The 20,658-nt window shown below is 41.9% G+C and overlaps 1 pseudogene; it reads right to left on the bottom strand.

Moving 5' to 3' along the window:
• Window positions 1-903: 903 nt before the first annotated feature.
• LOC118018976 lies at window positions 904-19,813 on the bottom strand (annotated as a pseudogene).
• Window positions 19,814-20,658: the final 845 nt, after the last annotated feature.

Here is a 20,658-nt window from a genome sequence, read left to right as displayed (position 1 = left end):
TTAGAGTTAGTTTCCTTTTATTTTTCAATAAAGAATTTTTTTCTCTAAAAAAATTAAAATAAAATAAAATTCATGCTCTTAACCAATATGTAATATTGCCTCAACAAAACAATATTAGATGATAACCCCAAAGTAAAAACAAAACAAAACCAGACTAAAAAGTGTAAAAAGGCTTCATAGATTTTTATTTTTCCATGATGACTACTTCAATGCTTCTTTGGAAATAATAAGTACAAAAGTCTCTCAAAAAGGTTTTTTTGGGTGCTTGTGCTTTGCTGGTATTCTAAGCATGAGCTTAATCTGCCTACTGGGTAATCAGACCTGCCACTGGCCACAAACCTGCTTGAATGGACCTTCCTACAGAACCAGGTAGTCATGAAGCCATTGTCCCAATTATTACTCCACCCATAAAACAGTTCTAGGAGAGCAGGAAAGCTGGTGAACACCACTAACACCTTCCTTCTTTCTCCAAGGCATGCTTAGGTATAGGTTCAGCAGCCGCCTTCTAGATCACCACACTGTGAGCAGGGAGCATGACACAGAGGAGTGTGACTTCTAATTCACCAAGTTTAAGGCTGGGCATGACCTTGGGCAGTTTATATATACTTTCTGAATCTCAGTTCCCAGATCCGAAAAATGGGAGTAATATCTGTCTTGTTAGGTGATTTTGAGGGCTAAGTGGGATAACTTTTGGAAAGTGCTCAAGTACAAAGTTGTTATATATATGGCATATACATAAGTCTGATGAATGTGAGTTCTTTCCTCCCCCCTCCTCTCAGGAAAATGTGACCAGCAAATGAGATAATGACTATTAGGCTGCTTTTGCAAATGTAAAGAACACTGCACAACTGAGGAGTCAGACATCTGGAATTCAGGGTGGGGGAATACCTTACTTTTCTTATTTCAGGTCTTATTTCCAACTTCTTCAGCAAACTCTTCATCATTTGTAAGAAGGCAATTTTCAAAGATGCTACCTGATTTTACCTATTGAAATGAGAACAGTGGGATTAGAATGAGGTTGAAGGGCTTAAAAATTCACTTGCTAAGTGCAAATTCAAAGGCCATGGGCCCAGAGATTTTAATCAATAATTGAGGCAGAATGGGGGAATACAAAGGTGATTAATAATATAGAGGGTCCAAAATGTACCACCTTAGCTGATCCACTCTAGAAGGAAGTTAATTTACTAGTTCCCAAGATTTGTGTTCCTCAAACCACTGACCACTATTATGAAGAGATTTTCATCACTTTACTAGGCTCCAAATTGCTGCCCAGTGGCTCTTGCCCCAGCTCATACTGATGGGACCTACCTTTGATGCCACCTGGAGATGCCCTTTTAAAGATTCTCTCTTTAATGTAATCAGAAAAATGAAGAGAACAAAAGAAAAAGGGTTGACAAGAAGTATGAGCAGAACTTAGATTCTCTACCATATTTCTCTGTTTTCTTAAAATAATATATTTAGTATTTACAATTAAAGGAAAAGATGAACTAAGTCAATGGCATATATATAAGTCCAGTGTGTGTTAATTTAACGATAAAGGAACAGAATACAGTGAGCATGAGTCATCGAGTCAGACAGACCAGCTCAACCACATACTAGCTGTATGACTTTGGGCAAATTACTCAACTCTCCTGAGCCTCTTCCCTCATAAGTAAAATATTGAGAATAACTCCCTTGCAGTGTTGTCATAAGAATTAGAAATAATATATGTAAAACACAGTGTCTGGCAGATAATAGTCACTCAGTAAATCGCAATAATTATCATAACTTTTCAATATCTGGATCTGTTTCAGAAGGAGCAAAAAGAGGGTCATTCTGTATTTCTTTGCTTTAGCAGTATGTTAGTTAATTGTGTGGGAGCAGTTGTGTGACCCAAAGAAAGTTTGCAACATGAGTTATCATGTGTCCCTCCTCCAAGGTTTGAAAAAAGTTTTGTTTTGTTTTGTTTTGATGAGAAGACTTTTATTTGGCTTATATCATCCCACCAACCCTGCCTCCAATAGAATAAATGACAAAATAGCTGCTTTGAATAGAGATTGTTATTTGCTCTGAGCCATTTTTTAGCTGGTTTTAATAATTCCTTGTACAACTTTAAGAGATTTTTTTACCTTTGTGATTTTTTTTTCTCTTTTGAGTTATCAGCAGTTTTGGTTAGAGAACAGCTCATTTATTGGCTCTTCCATTTTCCTTACTCCCACAAAAAATATTTCTAATCTTCCCTGTTCTCTTCAGTGCCCCTTTATTCCCATCCCCCTCACACTAAACTCATGGTTCGGCATTCAATTAAAAATCAGGACACAAGGGCCAGTTTTGCTTCCTAAAACTTGCTAGTGGAATGATCTTGGTCTACATACATCCTCTCTGTGCCTCCATGTTTTCATCTGACAAATGGAAGAAACTGGACCTTACCTGCTTTCTTCATACAGCTCTTAGAAGAAAACAATGCACAAGAAAGCACCTGGTTAGACTGTAAAGCCTGAAAAGTTAGCTCACTGAAAGTTACCTGTTTCCTGTGCTATATCCCACTGGAATCATAAAATGGAAAGAGTGTAGGTTTGGGCACTTTACTGGCTATCGCATCTTGACAAGTCAAGTCACCTCTCTGAGCTCTCTTCTTCCTCATCAGTAAAAGGGAGATGGTAAGTAGTCCTCCAGCCTCACAGACCATACTACTTAAGGGACATCAATGTGTTTGCTTTGTGGCTTAGCTACATCATTGCCTTCTGTGTCATTATTCCTTCAAAGATCGTAAGAGGTCCCAAAAGTAAGAGAAAGAATTTTCTTTTTTTTTTTTTTTAAGATTTTATTTATTTATTTGAGAGAGAGTATGAGATCACAAGTGTGTGTGGGGCGGGGGGGGGGGGGGGGGGGGGGGAGATGGAGAAGCAGACTCCCCGCTGAGCAGGAAGCCCAATGTGGGGCTCAAGCCCAGGACCCTGGGATCATGACCTGAACAGAAGGCAGACACTTAACTGACTGAGCCACCCTGGCACCCAAGAGAAAGAATTTTCTTTCTTTGTGGCCATCTTTTCCCAGCCTCTACCTGATGAAACGATGCAACTACTTCTGCTTAAAAACAACAACAACAACAAAAGCAAGGGGATTGTGTATCGAGGAGTCAGAACAAAGGGTGAAAGGGTCAGGGACCAGGCAGGAAAGTTGACCAGCTTTCTAGGCTAGGTCCCACCAGGAGGACAACTGGGCTCACAGAGCCTCTGAAGGCTGGAAACCCCAGCTGGGCCGGGACAGGTGAGGGAATTCCCACCTATCTCCAGGCTGAAAGTCACTAGGCTTTTCCAATAAGGTGCAGGGATCCAGTGGTAAACTGGATGTGTCCAGTTGGTTAAGTGTGTCGGGTGAAGTAAGACCTAGGAGTATCAGACCTGATTAGAACCGAGAAGGAAAGGATGCCTGCAAGGATAATGTGAGCATGATGCAGAACTTTGTCACAAGAAAAACAACAATCTAAAGAGATAATGCTGAAGTTTTAGAAATGTAGTCTCTCAGGCTTTATCCCAGACATGCTGGATCAGAATCTGCATTTTAATAAGATCCTCCAGTGATTCATATGCACATTAAAGTGTGAGAAGCATTCCTTCAGCATGGTTTAAATTCTCAGACAGAAGGTTTGCCTGCTTGGAGAAGTTGATACAACTCAAAACAATTAGTGCCAAATCATTTTAAAATTTTGTACAAAATTTTTAACAAAGATACAGTTTTAAATGTATACCTTAATGTTTTCAGTGAAAAAAACTACAATGCATTTTAAGGAAACAATCAGATTAGACATATTAACATGACCACATATTTACACAAGATATAGAAAGTTCTTATTATTTATTAAAAAGAGACAACTGAAAAAAGAGATAACAATGGGAACTTGTGCAAACTGTATTCACATTCTTCAGATAGGAAAGGAAGGAAAGGACATGTCTTCCTTGCTTCCTTCCTTCCTTCCCTCCCTTCCTCCCTCCCCTCCTTCTTTCCTGAACCCCTGCTGTGCATGTGGCAATTTATATCCCTGCACTCCTATGCTGGTCTCACTGAGCCAGGAAACCAAGAAAGTGGAAATAAATAAAGTGGAAAATAAATAAACCAAGAAAACTTCATATAGTGGGTGTCTGTCCAAGAGCCCTTTGGCAGCCCTGTACTATAGACAGATTTCCCTGGCTGGTCAGATTCAGATTTCCCTGGCTATGGAACCTTCCAGGATACACTCAAAGACAAGTTTCTAGAGGCTCTATTGTATAGTAGTAAATAAAGGCTGACAGACCTTTGTTTGATTCCTGTCTCTACCATGCGCTAGCTGTGTGCTCTTGGGTGCATCGCTTGACGTTCCTGAGTCTCAATTCTGTCAAATGTAAAATGGGATAATAAGAGACAATAGTACTTATTTTACAGAGTTATGAGAATTAAGGGAGGTAACATAGGTAAAGCATTGATCCCAGGTCTGTGTTTAACAAAAGTGAATTCCCTTACTCTCCAAGGGAATTCCAAGACTATGTAGATTGCAGGGGTTTTGTTTTTGTTTGTTTTTTGTATAGATTGTAGTCTTTCAGAGGCCTTCTGGGCTAAGGCCTTCATTCTAGGGCCAGCACTTGAGGTGCTCTCTTCTCCCCTGAGTTGGGAAAGAATCCTTCCCATCTTCAATAACAGGTCTCAGGGGAGAGAGACAGAGAGAGAGAACAACTCCATGAAGGCCTGAGTATCTGAGCCCTCCTCTTTCCCTTCCAACCAGAGCCAGGAAAGATGATTGGAAGAGAGAGAAAGGCTAGGTCAAGAATTGCCATCATGGGGCCCCTGGGCGGCTCAGTCAGTTGAGCATCTGACTCTTGATTTTGGCTCAGGTCATGATCTCAGGGTCATGAGATAGAGCCCTGCTTCAGGCTCCACACTCAGCAGGGAGTCTGTTTGAGATTCTCACCCACCCTCTCCCTCTGCCCCTCCCTGTACTCTCTCTCACTCTCTCTCTCTGTAAAATAAATCAATAAATCTTAAAAAAAATTTTTTTTAAAAAAGAATTGCCATCATGGCTGGGTCAATCACATCTGACATCTGTCTGGGTATTTTATTTATTTATTTATTTATTTATTTATTTATTTATTTATTTTTATTTATTTTTTAAAGATTTTATTTATTTATTTTGAGAGAGAGAATGAGATAGAGTGAGCATGAGAGGGGGGAGGGTCAGAGGGAGAAGCAGACTCCCTGCTCAGCAGGGAGCCCGATGCGGGACTCGATCCCAGGACTCCAGGATCATGACCTGAGCTGAAGGCAGTCGCTTAACCAACTGAGCCACCCAGGCGCCCCTATTTATTTTTTATTTATTTAAAGATTTTATTTATTTTAGAGAGAGAGAGCAGCAGGAGGGACAGAGAGAGAAAATCCTGAAGCAGACTCCCCACTGAGTGGGGAGCCTGAGCCGGGCTCCATTCCAGGACCTGGAGATCATGACCTGAGCCAAAAACAAGAGTCAGCTACCTAACCAACTGAGCCACCCAGGTGCCCCTGGGGATTTTAATATTTCAAAATTTTACCACATCTCTGATGATTCCCTTTGCCCAAAATTAGCCCCAAGAATCATGCAGGACCAGCAAGGCAATATAAAGTACTGGAAGGCAATATAAAGTACTGGAAGCCTGAATCTGGCCTCAGAAAGACCTACGCTCAAATCTCAGCTTTTCGTTTCACCAAATGTGTCTTTGAGCAAATTATTTATCTTTTCTGAACCTCAGTTTTCACATTTAGAAATAGGAGATTTCATAGTGAGAATCAGGTAGTATTTGCAAAGTCTCTAATATGGTACTTGGTACATGGTAGGGACTCAGTACATTTTAGCTATTGTTGTTATCAGGACAAATATAATTAGTCCCATTTTAAAGATGAGCAGTTTGAGGCTTAGAAATATCAAGACTCGTTCAAGTCTTGTGATTTCTAGCCTGCAGCTCCACTTTATGAAAACTTTAGAGGGACTGTTGATCAGTGGCTCTGAGCCCAGAGAACTTTACCTGCCAAAGGTCCAGGCCAAGAACTCTGATGTTCTAATAGTGACAAATGGTGGGGTCAGGCTTACATTTAGGTTTGTCTATTTCTGGATGAATCCACTCCCCCTGGTAATTGGGATTGTTAATGATCTGAGGTTTCCATTGTCCCTAAACAAAGAACCAAAGAGTGAACACGGCATCGGTATTTTCCCATAAGACCAATCAATTCATAAAGACAATTGTGTACCAGAGCAGGATTCCTGTAGTTTCTTTCTCTTTTTTTGAGCTAATGCATGAGACTCCTCCAAGTTCTCCTTTCTGCCTAGAGGGAGCTGAACAAGGTGACAGAAACCCATTCTGAGCCTGGTCCCATCTCTGTGCCTAAATTCTTCACGAAATTAAGAAAATGTAGCTTCACAGGGAACACCATTTAAGGACTTTGGGACTTGGGGCCATTCTCTTCCTGATATGTAAAACAGGAAACTGTGGCCAAATAAAATCATGCTGGTGTCGTTTTATCTCTGGACCATTTGATCGCTGATTTCTTTAGTTTCTTCTCACTTCTGATAGGAGGTCAGGAGTTAGCCCTTGAAGAGAAGTTCCCCATCCCCACCCCTGACACCTTTGGTTCATTCATGTCCCACTTTTCCCTTTCAGGAGCAGTGCTGAGATTTCCGGTTCCTGACCCCAGACCCATTTCCTGTTTTGACCATGTTCCTTTAGCTGCTTTCTACCACTCTGGACAAACCCCTTGTCTAGCACTTCCTGGACCTCCCCCTTCCAGCATTGACCTTTACCAGAACACCCTGTCCCAGGGAGGCACAGCCCTGAGAGGAGGGCCCAGATGAGGCTGCAGTCTTATGGGCAGTGGGTGGTGGGGCGTGGTGAGAGAAGACCACAGGATCTCAGAGTTTCTTTTCTATTAATTAAACCTTACATCTCTTCTGTCTTATTTCTCATACCCATTGCAAGGAGAGGCGCCCTCACCTTATACTTCAGGTTTGGTATCAGAGGTCCTTCCTACTCCCCATCCATTGCCTCATTCCAGTCGTCTGGCTTCTTGACGTTTCTGTCTGGGATGTATTCAAAGTCCTCCCAGTCCTAAAACAAAATGTTCCTCCTTGAGGACAGGTGAGTGGGCTGGGATGAAACTGGGATCCATATAGTCAGGCTAGACCTGGCTCCTTAACCCTGCCACCCTCCTGTCCTTACCCCTATGAAAGCCCATCTCAAGATTCTGTAAACAAACCCAATACAGGAGAAAAAAAAACCTTCTGAGAGAAAAAGATTCTGAATCCCAGGAGGATTCTCAATCCCTGGATTGTCCTATCCATAGCTATATCTAGTAGAGCTTCCCAGTGAATGATAATAAATCAGTGAATATACTCCATACACTCCCCATATCAATAACTCTGGAATCAGAGATTCAGGTTCAAATGCTGGTGCTAATGTATATGTACTTGGCAAGTCACTTCATTTTCTAAGTGTCAGTTTCCTTATTCAGAGCACACTGTTCACAGAGGCTGACAGAAGGATCAATAATGTCTCAACAAATGTGACTTACTTTCCTCTTTCCTCCACACCTCTTTGGATACCAATACTTAGCTGGACACCTCCTTGAGGGATTAATGCCCCAGTTTCTGCTTCTATTCCCCAGACTTTTTTTCCCAGCCCCATAGCTGACCTCTCCACCTGCTTCCCTGACAAACACTGTCTGATCTCAGGCTTCTTATCTTTAGGATCCTCTATTTGCAGACATTCATCCCATTTCCTTGGTTTCCAGGCACAGAGGTCTTTTATCTTCCTGGGAGGTAGGAAGTCCCAGTCATCCTCCAGAACCCCAGCTGCCACTTGCTAGTTATTGATTTTGACCTCATAAGTAGCATTGGGGCAAATGATCAGAGTGTATAGGTCAATGTCTTTATTGATCTAGAAAGGGGATGGGGAATATTTCAGCCCATATTGGACATCTTTGGACCTCAAACATTAAATGCACCACTGAAAACAGTTCCTGAATGCCACCCCCCACATATACACAAACATACTTCACCACATCTCTCATCCCATTTCAGTGGTTAACCCCAATAGAGACTCTGGATCTCATTCTCCTAAGTACACACTCCTTTGGTTTCTCCTAGCCCCTACCCTTCTTCCATCATGGCTCTGTTCATTCTCTGATCTTGTCTGTTTTTCTGTCTCTCCCCCTAGATTGTAAGCTTCTCGACTGGAGAGGTCATGTCTGACTCATTTGTTGTGTCTGCAGCTTCCAGCACAAGACCTACCCCAGAGGAGGACCTCAGGAAGCCCCTGCATGTACAGTCCTGCTAACAAAGGCCTTGAGCCTGAACACAAGTTCTCTAATGACTCAAGTCCTACGGGCTTTTCTAGACTCAGTTCCTGCTCCTCTCTGGCACTCTAGTTGTGCCAAATTTCTTGCAAATTTCTCAAGTCTTCTTGACTTTTTTCATGTGATTACCTCTTCCAGGAATTAAATCCTCCCTAAAATTGTCACTCTTTCACAAAACCAATTCATGCTCATCTTTCAAAACTCAGCACAGGGAAATCCTCTAAAAAGCATTTCCTGAGTCTCCAGGTTATGTAGGGGGCTTCTTCTGTGCTTCCCCAGACCCTCAGCAAACTAAGCAGTCCTGTCCTTTTTTGATTTGTACCTTCACTGGACTGTGAGTTCTGTGAGGTCAGGGGCCATGTCTGGCTCACTCTATCCCTAGCCCAAGGCCCAACACAAAGTTGGCATTGGTGAATGCCTGTTGAGTTGTTAATAAAATCCAGCTACTATCCTCCAACCAACCTAGATCTCTCTAACCAGATGTTACTAAGATATACCCATCACCCATATTTAAGCTCAGCACTCCCCATCTCCCCCATCCTTTCAATATCTAGTAGTGGGCAAATAGACCTTGCCAAATATTCTTCCAAGCGGGAACCTTATCTGACTTCCTAGGCTTTTAGAAACTGCTCCTATGTGAACTTCTATAATTTGTAGCACTTCTCTATATCTATTTTTTTTTAAGATTTTATTTATTTATTTGAGAGAGAGAGACAGCGAGAGAGAGAACACAAGCAGGAGGAGCGGGAGAGGGAGAAGCAAGCTTGCTGCCGAGCAGGGAGCCTGATGTGGGGCTCGATCCTAGCACCCTGGGATCATGACTTGAGCCGAAGGCAGACGCTTAACTGACTGAGCCACCCAGGCACCCCTCTATATCTATTTTCTGATGGTATTTAATTTATAGGGTTCTTGTAAGGATCAAGTGAGATAACATATATAAAATGCTTATCCTTCCCCCCCAGGCTGAGGACCAGCCCACATACTCACCCTGCATTTGATGGTCTTTTTGTTCTCATGGTATTTCCCTTGGTAGCAAAAGATGACCTGTATTTTGTTGTTGCCAAAGCCACAGATGTCAGGGCCTAGAAATTAAATCCTAATGCGTGATTTTATATCATTTTTAGGCAGTTTGCCAGGTCTGAGGCTAAGACAGACATAGCCTATGTATTAATCAGGGTCCCAGCAAGAAATAAATAGCACACTCTAATTTAGGATTCCTTGAGGGGAATTTAATAAAGGAACTATTTACAAAGAAGGGGGCAGGACATTGGGAAGACATAGGAATAGTACTGTGCTGTCAGCTAGCAACAGTAGGGCTATTCCTACCCCTACCCTTGCAAGGAGCAAGAGTAGTTACCAGAACCTGGAAGAAAAAAAGTCCCTTGGGGAGGATGGCCAGGAGGGAGGCTGTGCCTTTCAGTTGAGAGACACAGCTTTCTTGCCTCCCTCTGATCTCCTGCCAAGGCTTCCATTGACCAAACCCAATCAGAAAGCCCCTCCTGTGCCAGGGTACCTTATATCAAATCATTTAGTTCTCTCCATTTAGCAGCTGTTATTATCTCCACCTTTAGCTGGGAAAGTTGTGGCTCAGAAAAGTTAAGCAATTCGCCCAAGGTCAAAGCGCTAATAAGTAGCATTGCTGGGATTCAGCCCAAGCCAACCGAGAAACAGAGCCTGGGGTTCTTTCTGCTTTGTGAAAACTTCAGAGGCAATTGTTGATCAGTGGCTCTGAGCCTAGAGAGCTTAATGTGACAAAGTTCTGAGAATAGGTTTTAACCTAGTTTTTCAACCTCATTCCCCATGTTATTGCTCTCTGACTATCCTAAACACACACACACACACACACACACACACACACGGTGCTCTAGCCATATTGGTCTCATCATTTTTCTACTTGCATTTCTATTTCATGTGTCTGAAGTTTTGCACAGCTTCCTCTGTCTTCATTATATTCCCTCCACCTCCTTCTCTGCCTATTAAAATCTAACTCATTCTTCAAAGAGCAATTAATACCCCCTCCAAAAAGCCCCCAGTTGGACTGAGTCGTGCATCTTTTGTGGTCTCATAGCTCCTCACCAATATCTTTTTTAAAGTATGTCTTTCATTCTGCCTTTTAAAAAACAATTCACATTGCCTGTGTCCCCACCAAATAGAAGGCAAAGTATAGAATAGAAAAAAGCACAGGCTTTAAGCCAAATGGACTGGGTTCAAATTCTGGCTTCCCACTTACTCACCTTGGGCAAATTTCTTGCCTTTGTTTCCTCATCTGTAAAATGGACCTGATAACAGCTGAAAATGGTTTGATTGTTTGACCATTGAAAAAATAATATTCATATGAAAAAAATCACATTTGAAAATTTATTTTCAATTTCCCTATACAACCACCTCGCACACACACACACATAAACTCCTTGTGATGAGGGTGGATTCTGAAGAGAATAGAGATGGGCAATGATATAGCACTCTGGGGGCATTTAGGCCCCCAGAGTGCTATATCATTCTATGCATGGACAAGATTGAAAGACGAGAGAGAAAGAGTTGGGAGGAGGGGGTGCAGACAGAAAAAGGGAAAGAGGCTGAAGAGGAAGATTTTGGTAAGGGCTTGAAGCAAGAGATGTAAAACTCCCTAGGAAAAGAAAGAAATGTTTAAGGAGAATTTTAAGGAAATTTTGCTGTAACAAAATGTGGTGCAACACTTTCCTCTGACTTTGTGTAAAAACATTCAGTAAAATTCACATTCTTCATCAGTGCTTTGGGAGTTGGGTTAGTTTTTGTTGTTTGTTGGTTTTTTAAATCTCAACCACCATTCAAGGTTGGAGTGAAGTAAGACCTAGACTGCCCCAAGGAGGCCTAGTGACATAGTGAGGTTGGAGATGCAATACTCTGGACTCATTATAAATGCTAGATAAAGGTGATTTCCTTGACCTTCTGTGCCTTCCCTCATCAAGGGCTGGAACCTCCTTCAGAGCATAAAGCCTACTGTAGTAGGTACATTCTGAGACTGTCTACACAGTTTATGTTTCCTTTCTCCCTTTTTGAGAACTGGGGACTGTCTCTCTGTACTACAGCCTTCTAATGCCATGTGGCTCTCTACCTCTTTGGTTTACTTATACTAACACTTAGGTTTAAAGTGCTTTGTTTTCAGGTTGTTGAAGAATTTTACTGCGTAGGAAGGTGAATTAGAAATTTCCTGTTTCAGGTCAATCTGAGTCTCTTCAATAATTACAGTGGCTCTCATTAAGACCTCATGGGGCTTATACTGACTGCTATCAGAAAGCTTATAAACATGATGTAATACTCGGATTCTGAATGCACATCCTCCTGGTTCAGGGTGTCAGGAAAGAGTTTCACATACCCGCCACCACAATCGATGCCTTGCTCATGTTTTACTGAAAACTGAACCACCAAGGTGTTATTCTCATGCTGAATGGCTTAAACCTGGATGAAAGGGCACAAAACTTGGCATTTTCACTGGTCTGGAGACCTGGGAGCAGAGAGCACAGAATCTTTAGGCTTAAATACTCAAAGAACAGCCAGAGAGACCCAGTACTCGGTCTCACCAATCTTTGGTACTTTCTTACACACCTACTATGCGCCAGGTGCTATGCTGGACACATTACCTTATTCAAGCCTCAGAGGAACTCTGCAAAATGGGTATTATCTCTACAAATTAGGAGTCTGAGTTATAGGGAGGTGGAGTGACATGCCTAGGCCCACATGGCAAATAAGGAACTAAACTGGGATTTTAATCCATGTTTCTCCCCCTTATACCATTCTGCCTTCAATTTTCAAGATAGTTAAATACTGTTCTGCAGCTTTACAAAACAAGGCCCTGTTTATCCCGAGACTCACAGAACATTTCTAGTCTAAGTACATTATCTTATAGATGAGGGAACTAAGCCCCAGAGAAGGAAAATTATCCAAGATCACATTGTCACAAATGGCAGACACAGAAGCCAAGTCTCCTGACTTCCAAGTCAGCGGTCTTTCCGTTATCCCATGCTGCATGCTGCTATCCAGCTTACTGGTTTGACTTTGTCTGTCACTTTAACTCTCTGAGCCTCAGTTGCCTCATCAGAAAATGTGGATAATTATTCCTACCTCATAGGGATCCCATGAAAGTCAAATGAGTAAGAGCTGTGAGAAGCACTTTGTAAACTGCCAACATAAAATGCAAAGGGCTATCATTATTCGTGCTTAGAGAGGATCCATCTTCCATGATTCCATAGCTCTCTGTACTTCCCTGGGTCACACTAGGTTGCAAGGAGGTTTATTTCAGTCTCTTTGAATAGTTTTTAAGCTTCTGAAGAGCAGGGGCATCTTTATGTTCCTAGCGTCTAGGCCAAGGCCTGGCATAGAAGTGTTCAATAAATAAGTGTTAAATTGCATAGAAGAAGCACAGCTCCTGATTCAGCTGTCTCTGAAGCGCTTACTGCACACCAGTGCTAAGTGCTAAGCACTTTCATGTCTGTATTGCATTAGGAACTGTCTGTAGTTTAAAGAGTATGCTTACTTCCCGAAGACCTCACGTGAGGCTAGAGTAGCCAGGGAAGACTTTAGGGAAAGGGTGTGGGCCCAAGTAAAAGAGCACTGAACCCATAAGCAGAAGACCATGAGCAGAATCTCGGCTCTACCAGATCCTGCTATGTAGTCCAACACAATCCCCCCCATTACTGAGCCTCATTTGTACCCAAGAGCCCTTCTAGACAACCAAGGGGAACCTAATGAACTTGAGCGAGATGAGACATGAGGAGCAACACACAAGAAATCAAATTGAGGGGAAATGGGTGGCTATGCAGACTACCCCCAGAGCCACCAAGAAGCTGACATCCCACGAGTCACCCCGTCTGCAATTCTCTCTCCTTTGGAAACAATTTTCCAGAGTGGATTTAAATGAGATTTTAAATGCTCAAGCCAGTTTGTAATTCTGTCCTTCAATAAACATGAAAATGAGATTCATAACAGTAGCCAGGAGAGAAAAGATGGGAAGTTACTCCTGGGGACAATCAATGGATTCTATTTATAGGATAAAAGCTTTCTCAGACAAAAAAATAAATAAATAAAACCTTGCTTGTAGACCTTGTCCTCAGAGCTCCCCCTTCCCTCATTATATTATTTGGCTCTTCTAGCAGCCCTGTCTGATGAGCATGGCAGTTGATGATTATCATCTCTATCTAATATCAAGGCTCAGAGAAGTGAAAAGACTTGCCCAAATTATGCAGCTAGTGAGTCATGGGAGTTAGCCTTAGGTCTGTCTGCTCCACTCTCCTTTGTATCAAGCTGCTCTAGGGGAAAGCAACATTTGGAGGTTATACAGTGCTTTTCCCTGTTTCAAGTACAGTGTTATATAAAAAATCCCAGGGTGGGGGAAAAGCAGGCTAGTCCAGCAGTAATGAACACAGTCCTGGAGTCAGACCTAGAATCCAATCTCAGCTCTGCCTCTCACTAGCTGTGTATATAGCTTTGGGCAAATTACCCATCCTTTCTGGGGCCCCTCTGCAAAACTGGGAACATAATAGTAACCATCTCATGAAGTTGTTAGGAAGATTAATGGGGATAATGGGTCTAAGAGTTTAGTTTTGAATACCTGTTATTTAAAGATTTTATTTATTTACTTGAGAGAGAGAGCACAAGCAGGGGGAGTGGCAGGAAGAGGGAGAAGCAGGCTCTCTGCTGAGCAGGACCCTGGGATCGTGACCTCAGCCAAAGGCAGACGCTTAACCAACTGAGCCACCTAGGTGCCCCTGAATACCTGTTATTTAATAAGTGGACATTATTATTTTTGTGGACAGTTCATTCTTTTCCATCTACTACTTTTTTTATTCTAATGAAGAGAAATGAATTGATAACATGTGTAAAAACAATTGTATAAAAGTCAGAACTTTTTTCCAGTCAATTAGTATATTGCTGAATTCCAGCATTTACCTTTATCCTTTCCTTTGTCTCCATAAAATTTTCCTGTGGTAAACTGAAATTACCATAATCCAGCATAAGTTTAGATTCCACCCGTCACTTTTTCCATCCATCCATGGGGTAAAGAAGAATTAAGGAACATATAGAATGATTTGTGTTTTCTTTCTTTTTTTTTTTTTTAAAGATTTTATTTGTTTATTTGACAGAGAGAGACACAGTGAGAGAGGGAACACAAGCAGGGGGAGTGGGAGAGGGAGAAGCAGGCTTCCTGCTGAGCAGGGAGCCCCACGCGGGGCTCGATCCCAGGACCCTGGGATCATGACCTGAGCCGAAGGCAGACGCTTAACAACTGAGCCACCCAGGCACCCCTGATTTGTGTTTTCTTAAAGACAGTAAGATGCAGCTAAGGCTGACCAAGCCTGCAGGAACAGTAAGGGAATATCATGGGATAACTCTGATATTTCTGAAATCCCATTCACTATTTGATGCCTAAACTCTACCATTTGTGCCCTACCATGTGGAAAGGCTTGACTACCAAATATTTGAGCCACGTACACATTAATGCTCCACCTACCCTCCTCTGTAGGAGTGAAGTCCTAAAAACCACCATGGCAATGTATGGTTGAAAGGCGTGAGGCATTCTCTTAAAAATAGAAAAAATATGGCTAGGGGAACAAAGCCATTATACATATTTATGTCTAATAAGGTAAAATAATAAAATCACTTCACCTCAAGTAAAGAGATTAGTAATACCATTTTATACTTCTTGAATTAGTAATGATGATATTAAAGAATCAATTTCCATTTGCCCTTTTTTATTGCTTAAACTTTTTAGACTCTCCCTTGCAATTTTGAGAAGATGCTGATAAATTTGTTTTGCTTTGGCATAGATGGCCTACAGACAAAGAGGCATTCTTTTTGGGACCTGGCACTCCATCCAAACATTCAGTGCCTTTCTGATTTTATGCCTCCTTCTTTCTGATTTTATGCTGACTCCCACTTCCCGGTCCCACAGGGGTCCAAGAGTCACAGGGCAATTTGGCAGCTTGAGATGGAAGAAGCCTTGGGTGTAGCCTTCATTTCATCTCTCCCCACAGCTGAATGGGTATTTCTCAAATTCCACTACCCAATATCTAGGGTTATTGCCTTAGCTCTGCCCCTGAAAACCCCACTTTATCGCACATCCTGGAAGATCACTCTGAGCTGGTTCTGTCAGCTCCTGTGACTCAAACCTAACAACTCAACTACCTCCCCCATGAGGCCCAGGGAGTGGGTTTGCTTTCCCCGGTCTTCCCCTATCCCTCCCAAGATCTCAGTGTTAGACAGGCCAAGACATCTCAGTGGCCACCTCACCCACTACTCCTGACAGTGGGGCCCCAAGAGCTCCTTTCCATCTAACGTTGCTGTGGTTAGACTGGAGTGATTACCACTTCCCTGACCACAATTTGTCCCATGAAGGATAAGGATTAATACCAAAGTCAAAAGACCTGTTATATGTTTGGCCTTCGTGTGGGTCCCTTAAAAATTTCTCCTCATTTACTCCGATGGATAATGCTGTGAAAAGATACTATTAGTTTCATTTTGTATCTAGTAAGTGGTGGATCTGAGATATGAACCTGTCTGATTTCAGACCCGGCCTTTCTTCTGGAATAAGAGGGAGATGCAGGGAAAAGTGCTATGAAGAACAAAAAATTGTATAATCATACTAACAGCTACTGTTCAGCAACCATATGTCAAGCATTGTGCTGAGTGCTTCCCATGCATTAGCTCATTGCATTCTCATGATAGCTCTGTGATGAATGTGCTATTTTTCCCGCATTCAAAAGATGAGAAAAGTGAAGCTTAGAAACTTGTCCAAGAGCCCAGTTTGTAAGTAAGTGGGCAAGCCAGATTCAGACCCAGCCCTATACAACACTAAAATCGTTACTTTTAACCCTTATGCTATATGGCTTCCCATGAGGTGAAGTGTGTGAAAAGCCCTTTATAACCTAAAGAGTGCACAGCAAAGGTAAGAGACATAGTCCTTTACAGTTTGTAATTAATAAAATTATTTGCATATAATTTGAGTAATGTCTGTCTTCCCCAGACACCACCAGGCTGGTAAGTTCCGTAGCTATTTTACTTACCATTGTGTCCCAGTATCTCACACAGAGTTAATTGCCAAAATATCTGTTGAATGGCTGAATGGATGTATGTATGACCTTACCTTTTGCCTATTCCATAAGATTCTCAGCTTTGCAAATAAGATTGACCCATTTGTTAATCCATTTGACAAATGTTCATTGAATTTAACGAGTATGTAGAAACAGTTGTACAACTTTAATCTTGAACTCTATGGTAAGAAAGGTTAGGGCAGAACTCAGAACTTCTTATGAGTAATTATTTTTCTGGGTGAACAGTATTGATACAAATCAAACCTGACACAATTAAAGATGTTCCAAAATAAGGAGCCTTTCTTGTTAGGAGAACAGTGTCACATGGTTAATAAAGTTCAACTTTAATGTTTTAGACTTTTCTTCTTAGCATCATAACATCTAAACATCACAGAAGGCTCAAGCCAGAATGACTCTTAGTGGTCATTTCGTCTGACCTCATATTACAGGCAGGGAAACTGAAGCCTGGAGAAGGAAATGACTTGCTTACAGACACAAAGTTGTCAGCTGCAGAGCTGAGATTAGAACCCAGTTCTTCTGCACCCTGGCTCTGGGTTCATTGTTCCTTCATTCAACAAATATTTCTTGAATATTCACTTTGTGCAAGGCACTAGGCACACAGACGTGAATCTGACAAGTTCCCTTTAGGGACCTATGAGCTTCAGAAAGCTCAGAGTCTGGTGGAAGAGACAGACAAGTAGAGAGTTACAATACAGTGTGGTAAGGACAGTGATAGAAGGAAGCACAAGGACAGTGAAATTCAGAAAAGCACTGTCTGCTCTCCAAAGACAGGGTGGACTTCAGAGAATGCAAGCCTGAAGAAGTAAGAATTGAAAAGGCAGAAAAGGTGAGGAGTGGGTGTTCTAAATGGAATAACTTGCACATAAAAAGACCCAGAGGCATCAAAGAGCATGGTGTTTCAAGGGAAATGCAAAGAGTACTGTATAGTTTTCAGGGAAGAAGAGAGGAAAGTAAATAGGGGCCAGCTCAAGGAGAGCTCTTACTAACTGAGAGCAAGAGACCTGCGTATCAACGAAGGTTGGATGCTACTATCTTTTTTCCTCTGATAAGTTTGTCCTTCACATTGGTCAAATATTGTATGTCCCCAGAGATCCAATCAACAAAAAGTAACAGGAGTTTGGAAACCTTGTACATCTAGCTGATATAAGCACATAATCATATCCAAGTTTGTAGAGAGAAAAACCAAGGAGGCCACATAACCATGATTCCTATGTCAAATGAACTTATCTCCACATTGCACCTCCTACCATGTCTAGCTTGTGATGGAGCTCAAATCCAAAGACTGGGCTAGGGACTCATCTCCACCACAAGCTTTAGGAATATCTTTAACCTTGCTGAGATTGAGTTTCTTTGTCTATAGAAAGAGGTAACCTAACTCATTGAGTCTCTGGGAGAATTAAATAAAATAGCATGCAACACAATGTCAGGCACATTGTAAGTGCTCAATAAATACTACTTGAAGCAGAATCTGTACACATGTGTATATGTATACAAAGATATATAACATCAAAGATAAAGAGAGAGAAATATTTTTAGCCTTGAAGATAAAAGTTGTGCCTTCCTCAACACCCAGTCTTGAACTTGGGATACAATAGGTCCTTTAGAAAATGCTTGTATAATTACATTAAAATATATCTGCAACATTTATCCAGCATCATCAGATTTTATTTTGCAAAAGAAAATTTGCTAGAAGAACTAAAGTTTAGTTCTTTGGGTGCCAACATTTTACCTACCACTTTCAATGGAAACTTTTTGTAAACATTGTAAAAGACTCTGACCTCTTCTATAGAGAATCTTTTTTTTTTTTTAAGATTTTATTTATTTATTTGACAGAGAGAGACAATGAGAGAGGAGACACAAGCAGGGGGAGTGAGAGAGGGAGAAGCAGGCTTCCCACCTAGCAGGAAGCCCGATGCAGGGCTTGATCCCAAGACCCTGGGATCATGACCTGAGCTGAAGGCAGACCCTAACAATTGAGCCACCCAGGCGCCCCTTGTATAGAGAACCTTAAACAAAATACAAAGTTTCTTGAATACTCAAACTCTGTATTAGGTTGTAATGTACAGCAGAGGTATGGGTTTGCTTTGAAATTTTTCTCTCTCCATTGTTTTGGTTCTGCTGTGAGCACTCACTTCTCCCTGGGGTCAATGTGTTTGCCTCTACTCAATTCTCAAGACCAGGGAACTTACGTCCCTGCTTACCTGTCTACCAGCTTATCCGCCCACTTACTTTCCTTTCTTTTTACCGGCCAGTCTGTCTGCATGTTTGCCACATAGACCATAGCCATTCAAATATTTATCAACTGATAAAAATGCCTTGTGGGGTAATAAACAGCACTGGATAACAATCTGAGCCTTTCCACCTATTTCTGTATATGACTAGAGCCAATCACTTTTCTGAATCTGTGTGCTCATCTGTAAATAAGGTTTATATTTAAACTCTTCAAAGAAAGTAATCCTGTACACATAGTAGGTGCTCAATGTTTGTTGAATGACAGATTGGCATGAGGACCCAATTAAATAAGATAATAATAATAAAGATTATTGTGATTATAATAATTATTAAAAATAATTAGTTTTGCTGTCATTGAATGGGCACCTCTAGTAGGTCCTCCATTCATTTTACAGGTTGTCATTTCTAATCAACTATATCCTGGGAAGCACATAGCCAAGTCTGAGGCCATTGGAAGCACATAGCCAAGCACAATGCCAAAGTGGGCATTGAATAAGAGCCTAAATGCTTGAAGTAGAAGACCATATAGATCATTCACTTAAATATTTACAGACCTCCTATACTCTTCCAGCGTGAGTGCTAAACATCAAAGTACTAGTAAGTCATAATTCCTTGAGCCCTCAAGCCCTCAAGGAGCTCACAGTCTAATGAGAAAGACAGGCAAATAGTGTCTATTTTTCTTATTTTATGTTTCTTGATTATTCAAAGCAAAATAATTTATTGTAGAGAATGTAAAAAGCCCAGAGGCAGCAGATAAGCAGTAAAAACACCTATGATCTACCTCACAGAGGTGACCATTGTCAAGATTCTGATATATCTCCTTCCAGCCTTTTTGTTGTTGTTTTCTGTATGTTAACAATGGCCCCTGCTCCCACCTCTACATCCCTGCGGCCTCTGCAGAGACCCTTACCATCAGTGTGTACTTGAGACCTGGAAAGGCCAGCTGGATCCAGCCTCTTTGGTTTGGGCATCTGTCCAGGGTGACTTTTCCTCAGGCCAAGCATGTCCAAGTACCCACAGTTGGCAGATGGTCCCAATCGCATATCAGTTGGAGGCCTGAGCAGCAGGCTGCTCCTCAGCCCTCTGAGCTGTCCTCCGTGGGTCTGAGCCAGCTGGGCACAGAGGCCCTTTGTCTCAGAATGTCTCTTCAGCCAAGTTTTCATGGTCAAGTCTAAGAGTTGACAGAATTAACATTCACACACACACACACACACACACACACAATCCCCTTGTGACTTCTGCATCATTTAGATCCTCATCTGAAGTCCTCTTTCTTTCTGCCTGATTTTGTACTTTTACAAATGGCACTGCCGTTGCCTTAGCCCTCCCCTCACACTTATTTGTATCACTAATTCAGTGATTCTCCAATTCAATCAACCAACATTCCTGCATATCTTAATGTGCCAGCCTCTATGCAAGGTCTCAGATTCCAAAAGCTCATTTTACCCCTGAGGCCACTGGTCTTATTTCCTGCTGGCTAACTGACACTTGGCAGCGGGTAGCAGTGGCCAATCCTTCCTTTATGGAGGCAAGAGACCTGCGGTCAACAAGCATCTTTGCCACTATGTGACTTTGGGAAAACCACCTGGGGCTCAGTTTCTGTGTACAATGAGAGGGTTGGATTCTAAAGGCCTGGCAGTCCCTCTGGTTGCTGAGCTGCCCTGTGGCCTGGAATAGTCTGGGAAAACAGCAGAAAGAAAGGAGCCTGAATCAAACCCTGGAACAAACCCTTTAAATGGCCCTGCCATGTCATATCCTCTCTCCGGACCTCAGTTTTCTCATCTGTCTATGGGAAGAAGGAAGCCATTTGGGGCTAGATGAGCTCTCAGGGCCCTTTTAGTATTGACATCGAAGAAACTAAGATTTACCTTCTTTGAGGTTGCTAAATACTGCTTAAAATGTGAACTAGAAGGACTTCAACTTACTGGACTCATGGGAGGCAGTGAGGTAGGGAGCAGGGGTAATGCAAGAAAGATCAGTTTTTATATCGTATAGCCTCGGTTCAAAT

This window comes from Mirounga leonina, unplaced genomic scaffold, assembly GCF_011800145.1.
Source record: "Mirounga leonina isolate KUSES-001 unplaced genomic scaffold, KU_Mleo_1.0 Mir_173, whole genome shotgun sequence".
In the NCBI taxonomy this organism is placed as follows: Eukaryota; Metazoa; Chordata; class Mammalia; order Carnivora; family Phocidae; genus Mirounga; species Mirounga leonina.
The sequence above is the reverse complement of the archived record's forward strand: the minus strand, read 5'-3'. Positions and strand labels throughout refer to the sequence as shown.